This window comes from Schistocerca nitens, chromosome 5 (genome assembly GCF_023898315.1).
Source record: "Schistocerca nitens isolate TAMUIC-IGC-003100 chromosome 5, iqSchNite1.1, whole genome shotgun sequence".
In the NCBI taxonomy this organism is placed as follows: domain Eukaryota; kingdom Metazoa; phylum Arthropoda; class Insecta; order Orthoptera; family Acrididae; genus Schistocerca; species Schistocerca nitens.
In genome coordinates, this window is record NC_064618.1 from 301083638 (window position 1) to 301099221 (window position 15584).

The following is a 15584-nucleotide window of genomic DNA, read 5'->3' on the forward strand; positions in this document are numbered from 1 at the left end:
GAATGTTTGCCTGTGAGAGTGGAAGCTGTCATCAAAGCTAAGGGTGGGCCAAAACCATATTGAATTCCAGCGTTACCGATGGAGGGCGCCACAAGCTTGTAAATCATTTCCAGCCAGGTGTCCGGATACTTTTGATCACATAATGTAAGTTGTGTACAGTACGCTGTTTGGTGGTCATGGGCTCTAGTGTTATAGATTTTGCTAATCACACACATTTAATCAAATGTAACAGTAATGATGATAATGTTTGGCAATGCTTGCCGACAAAATAAAGGATGCAACCTATAACACTAGATTGCGTACTCACGGCAGTCCTGCTTTGCCGTTTTGGTACGACTTGGAAAGAGAGAAAAATTAATGGATGATCGTCAATGCGTCGGTTCTCGATTGTGTTCAGGAAACGTAAGGTTTGATTATGCGAAGGTGGTTTCGGGACTGGCCTTTCACCCGGATTGCCTTCACGCAATCAGAATCTTCGATGAAAATACATAAGGGACCTATTTGAATAATAAAAAAAGATGGAAATGAATGCAAAACAGTGAAATTTTGTAAAAAGTGATCATATTGGTAATTGAACACATTAATTTCCTCCCGGATACAATCGAGATACCGCGATGAAGAGCGAACCTGTAACAAAGCTTACATACATTGAAAAATCATGATGAGTTTGAGAGGTGGCATGAGCCCCCTCTCATATTTCTATCTTACGATTCTCCTCTTTAGTTGCATGCGGTGGAGGGTTGCTTTTCCTTAACACGCGTACTTCCCACGCAGCGTCTCTCGTCACCCGGGTGGGCCGGTGACAGGCGGGCTCGGTGGAACTGGAGAGAGTTAAGCCGACGTGTGTGAGGCAGTCGAGTGAATGCTTTTCAGACGCCGACATTGTCAAGAGACACGCCCGCTGGGGTGTGAAGTAGCGGCTGGGCTAGAGGTTCCGTTACTTCAGAGAAACTTTGCGAAAACACTTTCTGGCGGGCTACCAGCGAGGCGTGGGAATGACTTGTGTACCCACGCAGTTGTGGCGGGAAAATTCCCACACTTTCTGCAAAATCAGCACAGAAATTGGCGCCAAGAATCTCCATTGGTGGAATGGTAGTGCTCCGGCAATGGAGTGGAATTTCCGCCGGTTTTCGAGTTGCTGATTGGAACGTAACCACGGCCACTGTCGTGGGGGCGGGAATGTTCGGTGTTCGGCCTGTGCGGGTGCTCTGGGTAGTCAGCAGTCGCCTTTCGGTCGAGGACGTCTGAGCAACCAGCCCTCGCCTGCGGTACGCCAGATCGTGTTCTGGGAGATAAGAAGACTGTTGGTAATGTACGTCCGCAGCACCGGCAGATAGGGATTTTCCTAGGTGATAATCAGAGCTCAGCAGAGCGCGCCTGTTCATCCTTTTCTAACTTTGTTCAGTTTCGAGTAGCAGCAATTACTATTGGGTTAGCTGTGTGTCTCTCTTGAGATTTGAGTGGAAAGGAATTGGCTCCACATACCACTTCGTCTTAAACCTCACGATCTAAGTTAGGGACAACTTCACCTTTACTGTGTTTGTATGAATCTCCAATTTTAGCCGATTTGATGTTTTATATTTCCTGTGTCTCTTTTACTATTCTGCGTTTAATCTTAATAAATCATATTGTTATTTTGGACAGAACTTTCTTTCTGTTAATCAATAGAGCAACCCTATCATTCCTCACTATGCTAATGAAACCTTTGTTTATTTAACTTATTTATCAAATTAAATTATTGCAGGTGCCAAACTCTCTTCTACTCCACTAGCAGGGTTGATTAGAGTCAGTTCGCGTATTTGTTTTATCCTTGTGCAACAGCAAAAGTCGGAGTTAGAATAGGGGGGGCTTAGAGCATGATTTACACATGTGGATTCTAGTAGAATTTAGTGATAAATACACTACTAGCCCCGGCACCTCGCATAATATGGCGACCCTTGGCCTCGGATCTTTCCTGTGAATCTCTGATAAACAAACAGGATTCTTAGTAGGAACATTCAATTTTTTTTTCTCTCTATTTTTTTTAATGATTAATACCCAAGTCTTTTTTTGGTAGTTCCGCGTTTAGTTTTAAGTAGCGGCGCATGACTACAGTTTTTGTTTTCAGTGTATATATTTTTTGTTCATTGTTTTTTCTGTGTTTCGCTGATGTGGTGTCTGTACCGCATCGCACTTTGTCGGATTTGTGTGCGGTTTCTGTACCACATCAAATTGTGTTTGTGATTACAGCGTTGGAACAGCGTTGTTGAAATTTTATGTTTATGTGTAAAAAATATATGGAGTAGATTAATTTTATTGTGCATTTTAGATGAATTTGTTTTTATGAATGATAACGAGAAGTAAGGCACGACTATTATCGGGCGAAGCTAAAACAAAAGAGGATAGCATAATGGATAAGGGGCAGTTTACTGACGGGAATAGGTTCGGAGATGAGATGGGCACATTTTTAGCAGGACAGGACGCCAGGGGCATTGATGAGGAAGGTGATTTGGACGCGATCTCAGAGCAGCGTTGCGGCCGTGATTATGATAGTGAAGTAGAGGATGAAACAGAGACAGGCACACAGGTCGAGACGGTAGCAGAAGTTTATAGTCAAACGAACGAGTGCAGACAGAGGCCAGCTCGGTCACGTCAGAGCTCTAGCGCCCAGGTGTCCAGAGTTACATCGCCCATGTTTGAAGAGGATCAAGAAGATGACGTAAACCCAATACTGAGCTTCCTACGATCAATGAAAGAAGAAGCTGACGAACAGCGTAAGAAGGAGAAGGAAGAAGCTGACGAACAGCGTAAGAGGGACACTGAGGCAATAATCTCGCATATAGGGGCAATTCGTGGGGAATTATTAACAATAAAGAAAGAATGTGGAGAAGCAAAACAAATGTCAATGGTAGCACAAAAAGTAGCAGGCCTAGCCAAAACTGCAGCAACAGGGGCAATGAAAATCGCAAGAGTAACTTCTAAACTCGCAGGGCGCTTGCGACGTGCGACACAAGTCCACTCGAAATCCCTAGCGGCCTTAAAGACTCAAGGTAATATTGCGGTTACGAACATCACGAAACGAATGAAAGAAGTAGAGAGTCGGATAGCAAAACTAGAGCGAAATGGGCACACGAGCACTGCGCGTTCGGATACCAATGATGGAGCACACAGGATTGTGTCTCCGAGGAAAAGCCCGCCGTGCCCTAGCCCATTGACCGAGTGCGGAACTAACACTGCACACGCAGAAACAGCGAGTAATAGCTCCAATAATTGCAGCCCACTTAGAAGAGTGAATGCAGAATGCCACTTCCACTGTGATACAGACGTAGCACATCACAGTTATCAGCAAGATAGATCAGGACACTCCGCAGACGTGCAAGTATCGGAAACGTCTGACAACACCAGTGCGAGGATCGGACAGAATTTTGATCACAATCACTTCCTGTCGATACTCAAATTCCAGAAGTTCAAAGATAATGGAGGGTCGATGCATCCGAAGAGCTGGGTGGTGCAATTTACTAATTCATTACCGTCGTCATGGCCAACCCAGGCCAAATTAGAATTCATGTGTGGACACATCGAAGGCCAAGCCGCGGAAAAGATGCGGGGCGTGGCAGCGACGTGTCGGACTTATCAGGAATTTGTTGGTGCATTCCTGCGGACCTACTGGTCAAAGGAAACGCAAGACAGGATTAAAGAGGAAATAATATTTTTTCCTGAACTGGAAGTGTCCGGGCATAAGAGCGCAACCAAATTTTTTGATGACTTACTCAAGAAGAATCAGTTTTTAGATAGTCCATACAGCAACGGAGAAATTATTAAATTTTGCTTTTCGAAATTGCCAGTTAGGTATCAACAGACACTTGTCGGGAAGTGTGGATCTGACATAGATGCATTCAAGAGTCTACTGCGCGAACTCGAAGTAGTCTTCGATAAACAAGACGCAAAGGACAGGAAGAAGGCGCAAAATAACAAATACCACGGGCCAGCAAGGGAAGACGACAACAGATCGCATAATCGCACTGGTCAGTTAGGAAACCAGGGTTACCGAGATCAAGGTTACGCTATTCAAGGTTATGGAAACCAGAGACACGGAAACCAGAACGTCAGGGAACAGGGTCAATCCAGACAAGCAATCTGGGACAGGAGGAATGACGAACGGCAAAGCGACCGTAATTGGAGGGAGCGAAATCAAGGACAACAGGAGAACCAGGAGATTGAAATTAGACCTCCAAATCCTAATGCACGTCAGAGGAGGGGGAGTCTAAGAAGGGATTGACGCTAGTCCATAGGACTCCACCACTTCTCTCACATAAAGGAGTTCGTAGAATAGTAGTAGTGTAAGAAATGTACATAGTAGAATAGGCAAAGATATGAACCTTTTTTCGGGGAACAATAATCGTTACATTAATAGATTAAGATTGCTAAAGTATTAACACGCTGCGTTGTCTTGCATAAGAATTTACTGCTGCTATCCTCTTTTTGTTTATGTTTGCGATCTCCAATGTCGATGGAGTAGGAGACACTACCTTTTCATGAGCAATGTTTTTGTCCTTTCCTACCTGGTGTCCATGTTAAGGGATAAGGATGAGTGACGAGACGTCGCACAAACGGGCGCATACAAGAACGTGCTCTTAGAAGCGTTCTGAGAGGTCGTGATACGCTCCATAGCGGCCACAACCAGTTCGTGAGACGTTCATACCAATGCTTGCAGGCACGCGTCAGTGCACTGCACGATTGTGGTATATTGCGCGATTTCGAGGGTGAATATGGGCAGTATAGTTTTTGCAGAGCTGCGCCGGTATCGTTGTCTTGCAAGTCGGGGTGAACCTGTGAGCATTTGACTCTAATGGTGCCCTAGACGAGAGAAATGAGGGCATAAAAGCCTACCATGCTAATGTGCTGGTTGGGGATTTAGCGTGCTGCTCGTTTTTGTCACAGATGAATCACCAAGGAATTGTACTTGGATATTCGTGACATACTGTGTAGCTGGCGTGTGTTGGGTGTCTGAATCCTCAACAGGAACCAGTCCTGGCTTGGTCATATTACTTTGCTTCTGGAAAGGTGTGCTTTGATCGCGAAAACCGCATCACATAGAGAAGGAAGTTGCAACTATAAATTTATTGTCGTGTATAGCCATGGCTAACCCAGTCTCTGGAGTTTCAGTGAGGCGTAATGAAAACTCGGAGGTCATGTCGTACGGCGCGCACATCACTGTCGTCAATAGCGGCGAGCAGCAAGACATCTCAGCGTAACAGGAACTATGTAAGGGTATTGTATAAGGTAAATAAAAAAAATAAATAAATAAATAAATAAATAAATAAATAAAATAAAATAAATAAATAAATAAATAAAAGGGAAAGTACGATACTAGGATAAGTTAAACTGTAGGATTTAACAATAACTAGATTAATATTGTGGGGGTTTTCTACCACAAGTGTGGCGCGCGCCTGTTGAGTTGCTATTTTTCAGGTCACCAAACCACAGACCCGAGATGGAGGGACGACGGGCGAGCGAAAGTAGCGTAGTTGCATGTTCTTTATAGCACAGTAAAAACTTAGACCTGCATAACAACATAATTTAATTAAAAGACGTAGAATGTAGATCGTTGGGATATGGTAGTTAATTCTTGAAGCATGTCTACTGTCGATCTATATAATTAATAGTAATATTAGTGCGGGCCCGCACATTTAGTTGTTCATCCATTACAAAGCATCAGTTATCACACACCATGTACATACTGAGATCGGTCTCTACACATATATCAAAATAAATTATTTCCATGTCTAGATTAGATGTTATAATGATTGCCATAGATTAATAACTATAAAAGTAAAATAAGAGTGTCTGAAATGACAGACCATCAATGTTTCATTATGTAAATTTATTATAACATAGAAGGTCATGGGAAAAAGTTAGGCATAAGACTTTTGTAAGAATTGTACAGATGACGAGGAACGTGGCAATGCAGAGGCCAGCCAGCGCAAAAACAAGAGGTCTTCGGCTACCTGCTAGAGGGCGAGCGTCCCGTCCTACACGCTGACAGTCACCCGGCTGCCTACCTGAGGGATTACACGGGACCCTCGCCCCGCCACAAGCGAAAGTGGGGCTGGCCGTTGACCCTGACACGCGACAGCCTGCTAGCTCTCCGGACGCGGCAGCCGCTTGGAGGGATTCCCTGCGGCAGACCACGTTGTCGTGAGTACACGAAGAACATCACATATCGTGTCAGAACCTGCGCCTCATGTGCCTCAGGACAGAAAGGGACGCTCTATACTCACCTGTTTGGGTTTTTACAACTCACTAGCATTGGCCGATCTGCATACACAAAGCAGTATCGTGCCACACTAACAAATGTATGGTCTCATGTCTTACTTCTCCTCTCTATTAGAGAGCAGTTTTTAACAATAGTCGCTCCTAGTTCGATCCTGTATGGATGACCTCACACACTTGTGGAGTCACTCCACGTGCCATCATCCCTCGTCGAACTGCAATATTGGGAAACGTAAAGTTCTGTCCAGCGAGAGAAGAGACCTAGACTAGTGATGTATCCCAACAAGGAGATCTCAGAGACAATTAATCGACGTGAGGAGAACCTATCACTGTGTCTTCCTACCGTACTGCCGTGATCATATGCGTGGGTCTGACTACAATCTCAACAGCGTACTGCAGACACTCCAGAACTCCCTATTGCTGTTGCCACAACGTAGCTACTACAACCGACGTTTAGCCTTATGTGATGTCAGTACAGTGGAATCAGTGAAGTGCCACGGATATTTCTAACAATGTGATTTAGTGCCTCATTCTCAGCACAGTCGTGAACTTTGTGCAATGTGCACGCACAATTTGATGCCCCATGAACCTTGTTTTTTTTGTTTTTCTTAAATTTCTTTCTCTTATGTTGTTTCTGTAATGTATGTTATACCTTGTATGCGTTTGTGTTTTACACTGTAATTCTTATTACAGATTACTGTATTGTTCTCCACATCATGTTTTTTTTTTGTATTTTGTGTTTATTGTTGTGTGTATGCTAACAGTGTGCCTGAAGTCCCCATAAACTGAAGCAGATACCACCACTGTCATTGTGAATGGACCATCAGTTCAGGGAACATTTTGTAAAGGTTATTCTTGCTGCAGGGAGACAGAATGAATCGGAGGTTGTAACTAGATTCTGAAAACTCACAAAGAGATTGTTAACTTAAATATTATCATGTGTGAGTGAGGTCAGGTTAGTTTAATGATTAAAATTGTTGTAACATCTTGGGCATTTAATTGCGGAGCACTCCAACTCTGATTGTAAAGAATAAACTGCTCCATATTTGGCTCAGATGCCCGGGCCATATTTAGAGAGTGAATGTCTGCGTGAATCGGTGTTTGGAAGGGGCTCCCTGGGTATGGATGTGTGATGTGAGTGTTAGTGTTCCATATTAAGAAGGTGAAGTTGGCTACATCATAAATAATCCTCCCTCTATGAGTTGCATTTTTCAGTTGCAATGATCTTTTTTATAGAGTGCGGTATGTGGAGTCACTTTGTAAGATTGTTCTTGGGCGATTGACTCACTACCTTGCTCCTAAGTGAGCCAACCGCTCACCAATTACAATCTAAAATGGCGTAGGGGCAATGAGAGGTGGCATGAGCCCCCTCTCATATTTCTATCTTACGATTCTCCTCTTTAGTTGCATGCGGTGGAGGGTTGCTTTTCCTTAACACGCGTACTTCCCACGCAGCGTCTCTCGTCACCCGGGTGGGCCGGTGACAGGCGGGCTCGGTGGAACTGGAGAGAGTTAAGCCGACGTGTGTGAGGCAGTCGAGTGAATGCTTTTCAGACGCCGACATTGTCAAGAGACACGCCCGCTGGGGTGTGAAGTAGCGGCTGGGCTAGAGGTTCCGTTACTTCAGAGAAACTTTGCGAAAACACTTTCTGGCGGGCTACCAGCGAGGCGTGGGAATGACTTGTGTACCCACGCAGTTGTGGCGGGAAAATTCCCACACTTTCTGCAAAATCAGCACAGAAATTGGCGCCAAGAATCTCCATTGGTGGAATGGTAGTGCTCCGGCAATGGAGTGGAATTTCCGCCGGTTTTCGAGTTGCTGATTGGAACGTAACCACGGCCACTGTCGTGGGGGCGGGAATGTTCGGTGTTCGGCCTGTGCGGGTGCTCTGGGTAGTCAGCAGTCGCCTTTCGGTCGAGGACGTCTGAGCAACCAGCCCTCGCCTGCGGTACGCCAGATCGTGTTCTGGGAGATAAGAAGACTGTTGGTAATGTACGTCCGCAGCACCGGCAGATAGGGATTTTCCTAGGTGATAATCAGAGCTCAGCAGAGCGCGCCTGTTCATCCTTTTCTAACTTTGTTCAGTTTCGAGTAGCAGCAATTACTATTGGGTTAGCTGTGTGTCTCTCTTGAGATTTGAGTGGAAAGGAATTGGCTCCACATACCACTTCGTCTTAAACCTCACGATCTAAGTTAGGGACAACTTCACCTTTACTGTGTTTGTATGAATCTCCAATTTTAGCCGATTTGATGTTTTATATTTCCTGTGTCTCTTTTACTATTCTGCGTTTAATCTTAATAAATCATATTGTTATTTTGGACAGAACTTTCTTTCTGTTAATCAATAGAGCAACCCTATCATTCCTCACTATGCTAATGAAACCTTTGTTTATTTAACTTATTTATCAAATTAAATTATTGCAGGTGCCAAACTCTCTTCTACTCCACTAGCAGGGTTGATTAGAGTCAGTTCGCGTATTTGTTTTATCCTTGTGCAACAGCAAAAGTCGGAGTTAGAATAGGGGGGGCTTAGAGCATGATTTACACATGTGGATTCTAGTAGAATTTAGTGATAAATACACTACTAGCCCCGGCACCTCGCAAGTTTAAAGAAAAGAATAATCAGAGATATTCTGTAAAGTGCAGCATCAATATATTCTCAAAGAAGAAAGACGTTAAACTAATAGACATTCACAAATATGCAATGAATACAAAACTAACATTTTTATATTTCTCTCATACATGGAGCAGTTCAACATTCGCTGCTTTTGTCTGCCCGAGATTTATTAAAAACTAAATGTTCTGGCATGCGCGTAAGTACTTTTTAGCGTCACACGGTATACCTAAGCGTTTTGCTTAGTCATTTACATGGTTTTTTGACACTAAATAAAATATAACTTGTAGCGGTGCTACCCAACACGTCTTAACAAGTCGGCCACCAAACGTAAAAAGGCAATGAAGTCTCTAGAGCATTTCTTGACAAATGATGGATTGTTCCTTCAAATGTTTTGCAGCTTATTGCTATCGAACGCTATGGCAATTATTTAAATATCTGCGCCAAGCGGGTCATAGTGTTTATCTGAAATATTTTAACGCTGGACGCGCGTCTTGGTGTAGGCGTACATTATAAAGTATTTCGTCTCTTTACACATGAGCTGAGGTGCTTAATATCTTTACAAACTACAGCCCGATAGCTGTTCCTTTCTTTTATGACAAATATCTCATTTGCAAAGTATTTGAAATCCAATAATATTACAGGGCATAAGCTGTTTATCACCCACTGCTTCTTCCAGCGTACAACAGACACCCGGTGTCGTTGCGGAAGAAACCGAAATACCGTTGCAATACATGCATTCAGACTGGCGGTCTTCGCTTTGAACAAGTACTATGAGCTACGTTGTTGTTATGCAGTGCACTCTGTGTATGTTCATAACACAACAAACATGTTCTTGTTGTTGTGGTCTTCAGTCCTGAGACTGGTTTGATGCAGCTCTCCATGCTACTCTATCCTGTGCAAGCTTCTTCATCTCCCAGTACTTACTGCAACCTACATCCTTCTGAATCTGCTTAGTGTATTCATCTCTTGGTCTCCCTCTACGATTTTTACCCTCCACGCTGCCCTCCAACGCTAAATTTGTGATTCCTTGATGCCTCAAAACATGTCCTACCAACCGATCCCTTCTTCTAGTCAAGTTGTGCCACAAACTTCTCTTCTCCCCAATCCCATTCAATATCTCCTCATTAGTTACGTGATCTACCCACCTTAGCTTCAGCATTCTTCTGTAGCACCACATTTCGAAAGCTTCTATTCTCTTCTTGTCCAAACTGGTTATCGTCCATGTTTCACTTCGATACATGGCTACACTCCATACAAATACTTTCAGAAACGACTTCCTGACACTTAAATCTATACTCGATGTTAACAAATTTCTCTTCTTCAGAAACGATTTCCTTGCCATTGCCAGTCTGCATTTTATATCCTCTCTACTTCGACCATCATCAGTTATTTTACTCCCTAAATAGCAAAACTCCTTTACTACTTTAAGTGTCTCATTTCCTAATCTAATCCACTCGCCGGCCGCGGTGGTCTAGCGGTTCTAGGCGCGCAGCCCAGAACCGCGCGACTGCTACGGTCGCAGGTTCGAATCCTGCCTCGGGCATGGTTGTGTGTGATGTCCTTAGGTTAGTTAGGTTTAAGTAGTTCTAAGTTCTAGGGGACTGATGACCACAGATGTTAAGTCCCATAGTGCTCAGAGCCATTTGAACCATTTTCTAATCCACTCAGCATCACCCGATTTAATTTGACTACATTCCATTATCCTCGTTTTGCTTTTGTTGATGTTCATCTTATATCCTCCTTTCAAGACACTGTCCATTCCTTTCAACTGCTCTTCCAAGTGCTTTACTGTCTCTGACAGAATTACAATGTCATCGGTGAACCTCAAAGTTTTTACTTCTTCTCCATGAATTTTAATACCTACTCCGAACTTTTCTTTTGTTTCCTTTACTGCTTGCTCAATATACAGATTGAATAGCATCGGGGAGAGGCTACAACCCTGTCTCACTCCCTTCCCAACCACTGCTTCCCTTTCATGCCCCTCGACTCTTATAACTGCCATCTGGTTACCGTACAAATTGTAAATAGCCTTTCGCTCCCTGTATTTTACCCCTGCCACCTTCAGAATTTGAAAGAGAGTATTCCAGTTAACGTTGTCAAAAGCTTTCTCTAAGTCTACAAATGCTAGAAACGTAGGTTTGCCTTTTCTTAATCTTTCTTCTAAGATAAGTCGTAAGGTTAGTATTGCCTCACGTGTTCCAACATTTCTACGGAATCCAAACTGATCTTCCCTGAGGTCCGCTTCTACTAGTTTTTCCATTCGTCTGTAAAGAATTCGCGTTAGTATTTTGCAGCTGTGACTTATTAAACTGATAGTTCGGTAATTTTCACATCTGTCAACACCTGCTTTCTTTGGGATTGGAATTATTATATTCTTCTTGAAGTCTGTGGGTATTTCGCCTGTCTCATACATCTTGCTCACCAGATGGTAGAGTTTTGTCATGACTGGCTCTCCCAAGGCCATCAGTAGTTCTAATGGAATGTTGTCTACTCCCGGGGCTTTGTTTCGACTCAGGTCTTTCAGTGCTCTGTCAAACTCTTCACGCAGTATCTTATCTCCCATTTCATCTTCATCTACCTCCTCTTCCATTTCCACAATATTGTCCTCAAGTACATCGCCCTTGTATAAACCCTCTATATACTCCTTCCAGCTTTCTGCCTTCCCTTCTTTGCTTAGAACTGGGTTGCCATCTGAGCTCTTGATATTCATACAAGTGGTTCTCTTCTCTCCAAAGGTCTCTTTAATTTTCCTGTAGGCAGTATCTATCTTACCCCTAGTGAGACAAGCCTCTACATCCTTACATTTGTCCTCTAGCCATCCCTGCTTAGCCATTTTGCACTTCCTGTCGATCTCATAAACATGCATTTCCAAAAACAGATTCCCTGTCATAATAAAGTCGGTTGTGGACTCACTATCACCCGTTTCAGTTTGACCCAAAGTATCTGAGACACCCAGTATATGGGTGTCAATTGGCTTATTGCTGCTCAGACGATGATCTTAAGTGTTCATCATTTACGTTTTACATCAGATTTTGATGTACTGTAACCAGTACAAAACTGCCTTGTTTCATAACGGTCTTTCATAAATAATGACATGCCTCCGGCTTGGTCCCAGTCAGGAGAACAGTAGCTCCCTAGTGGCAGTCGACTTCACTCTAACTTTTTAGAGCTACTGCTGAATAAAGCTAGAAGTGATCAGCATTTGGCGCAGAGTCTGGCTAATGACTCTCGACACAAATAAAAATAATGTAATTCGCGACCAACGTCTGAATATCGCTCGTCGGTATGAGATCCGTATCAGACAACATCAGTAGAGCAAAGAGGGAAGATCCAAAGAACAGCAGAGTGTTTCTTTACAGGTTCATTTAGTGAGCACTAAAGTGTGACGTCTATGATCAATCAATTCCAGTGGCAGATGCGACAATGGAGACGTTCTGCATCACGGTGGAATTTACTGTTAAAGTTCCGAAAGCGTATGTTCCTAGAAGAGTCAGTTAATGTATTGCTTCATTCTAAATATAACTAGTGAAAAGACCACGAATGCAAAATTAGATTCGTGTCCTCATGGAAGATTATCGGCAGTCGTTCTTCCTGTGAACTATTTGCGACTGGAAAAATATGGCAAAATGGTTCAAATGTTTCTGAGCACTGTGGGACTTAACATCTGAGGTCATCAGTCCCCTAGACTTAGAACTACGTAAAATTAACTAAACTGCCCGAGGCAGGATTCGAACCTGTGACCGTAGCAGCCGCGCGGTTCCGGACTGAAGCACCTAGAACCTCTTTTTTTTTTTTTTTTTTTTATATATATATATATACAGGCGACGGTGGGGGCGCGGGGGGCAAAGCGGGCAGGGGTCGAAACCTGAGGCCTGGCCACAGTGTCCCCACCACCACCACTGAGCCTGTGGTGTTTAGGGAAATAGGAGACACAGGAATCAACAGTAGTGGAAGGCGTTGTTATTTATTTATTTGCATGTGTTGTTGTAAGATTCACTAATATCATGAAATTATGGGAACACATCGGCGAAAAAGAAAAGAAATATAAATTCTGGTTAAAGAAAAAGAAAGGAAAAAGGAAAAGCAAAAAGAAATAAAATCCGCGCAATCTGCGACGCGCTCTCCCATCCGCGGAGGTCAGAAGTAGAATAGATCGTAGGCGGTTGAAACTCAGACACCGCCAGGGGAGGAGCCAGGCACCCCCCAACTCAGTGGAGGTCTAACAAAGACCGCTCGAAGATAGTTAGCAAATAATGTTCGGTATCGTGGCGAGTTTTCGAGAGCTGCATGGGCTGTTCGTAAATAGGTCCAAAAGTCGAGGCGGGATTTAGGTCCCTCATGAAAGAGATAAGCGACCGCCCATCCTTTGACCCACGTAATAGCATGACATTTGGCGGCGGGAAAATGTCGGTCCTCCGGGTATAGAAACATTCGAGGTTCGATTGTGTCGGGTGGCACCCGGAGATAGCAGGCAATGATTTGCTGCACGAAGCGCCATACATCTTGCGACGAGGCGCATGTCAGACGGTGTTCATCAGTGTCCAGTTGCTGGCAAAGGAGACAAAGAGGGGATTCTGACAAGCCAATGTTGTGCAGGCGCTGCTTCGTGGCAAATTTCCTGTTGACTATGTGATACCACAGTGCCCGGACGTTCGTAGGGAGGAAGGGCTGGTGGACGGTAGTCCACACTATGGGCCACTGGATGGAGGGATGTTTGGTCTCCATCACATTCCGGGGAACACAGCGCAGCAACAGGCTGTAAAAATCCTTAGTCCTAGGTGGGCGTGTATCTGGGAGACTGGTATGTATGTAACTGTAGTCGACGAAAAAGGTCGAAATATGGGATAAATAAGGCACGATATGGCCGACAGACACCGGTGGTGAGGTGGAAGCAGGTAGGAGGACCTCAAGCAAGCTGCGTGTTAGAGATGTACCCTGGCCCATCCACTGTTTTCTCATGGTACTCATGTACAAGGCTGCAGCTCGCATACGGACATTGACGAGCCCGACGCCACCATACCGTGAGGGCAGGGTAAGTGTCTCATAACGGACTTTAAACATCGAACCAGCCGTGAGATAATAGCCAAAAGCCGCCTGAAGGTTGCGCCCAATTGCAGTTGTCAGAGGGAGAACTTGCGCGATGTGAAGATTAATAAACTCAACCCGTTGAAGTGTGTCCTGGCGGCGCAAGAGGTTCTGGCGGACGTCGTTGCGGATGACGTGTAACAGGCGACGGAAATTCGTTGCCGCTGTGCGTGTTACCGTGGGGGTAAAGGTAATGCCCAAGTACCGGAAAGTCCGCACAAGCGGCAGGGGTGCAACTTCACCCTCCTGGAGGCCTCGTCCAATGTGCATTGCAGAAGATTTGGCGACATTCATAGCACTGCCAGCGACAGCCCCATAACGGGTAATCAATTCGAGGACTTCCCGAATCTCAGAGCCGGAGCGAATGAGGAGGAGGAGGTCATCAGCATATGCCCGACAGCGGAAAGTGTGTTGGCGTAGGGTGAGGCCAGAGAGCTTGGTCGTCAAGCCGCCAAGAAGGGGCTCAAGGGCAATGGCATACAGGAGGGTAGAGAGGGGGCACCCCTGCCGTATCGAACGGCAGATAGGTACCGGCCCTGCTAAACGTCCATTGACTTGGACACGTGAACTGGCACTGTCGTAAAGACGCCGGATGACGTCGAGAAACGGAGGGGGGATGCCCATTCGGGCTGCCACCGAAAACAGGAAACGATGACGCACTTTATCGAAGGCGCTGTCGAAGTCTATCGCGACAACCGCTGCCCGGAGTCTGCAGGCCGCCGCTATCGCAATTAAGTCGCGGCATTCCCCTGTGGCAGTCTGTATGTTAACCTGTCCGCCAGGCGTCGTTTGCTCTGGCGAGAGGATATGAGGGAGTGTAGTTCGGAGCCGCATTGCCAGTAAGCGCGCGAAAATCTTGTAATCGGCATTGAGCAGGGTGAGCGGTCTGTAACTCGTGACCATCGAACCTCGGGCTGGTTTGTGGACCGGTATAATGATGCCCTCAGCAAAGGCGGGTGGGATTGCTTGGTCAGATGTCATCAGTTCTTGGTACATAGTCGTCCACCGTGGTGCCATGAGGTCCCGAAAGGTACGGTAAAACTCAATCGGTAAGCCGTCAAAGCCGGGCGATCTGTTGACTGCACCCTTGGCGATGGCATGGTTGACTTCGTCTAGCGTGACCGGCACTGTCAAAGCATCCGCCTCCGTGTGGGGGAGGGTGCGCGTGACGTAATGCAAAATGGAGTCGTCTGCTGCAGTTCCAGCGTCTTCATCACTATAAGTACGACGGTAGTGCTCGACGAATGCGTGGACGATGTCATTCTGAGTGGTCACCTGAGTTCCATGAGGCGTGGTCAGAGTGCTGATGATCTGCCGACGACGCCTTCGTTTGTCGGACACTATATCATGCATGGATGGAATTTCTAAATCCGCGTGATCGTAGCGCCGCGTCCTTATCACGACCCCTTGCAGTTTCCGGCGTGCCAGCGCAATTATCTTCGCCTTAGTTCGTTGCCGTTCCAACTGGTTGTCCGGGGTTGGCGGTTGAGCATCCAGATCTCGGAGAATCGTGTAATAGAAGTCAACAGTGGTGCGATGCCAGTCGGCCATGTCCTTCCCGTATCTCATCAGTGTCCTCCGGATCGCCGGCTTGGCACAATCCAACCACCACGTCAATGTCGAGTGGTA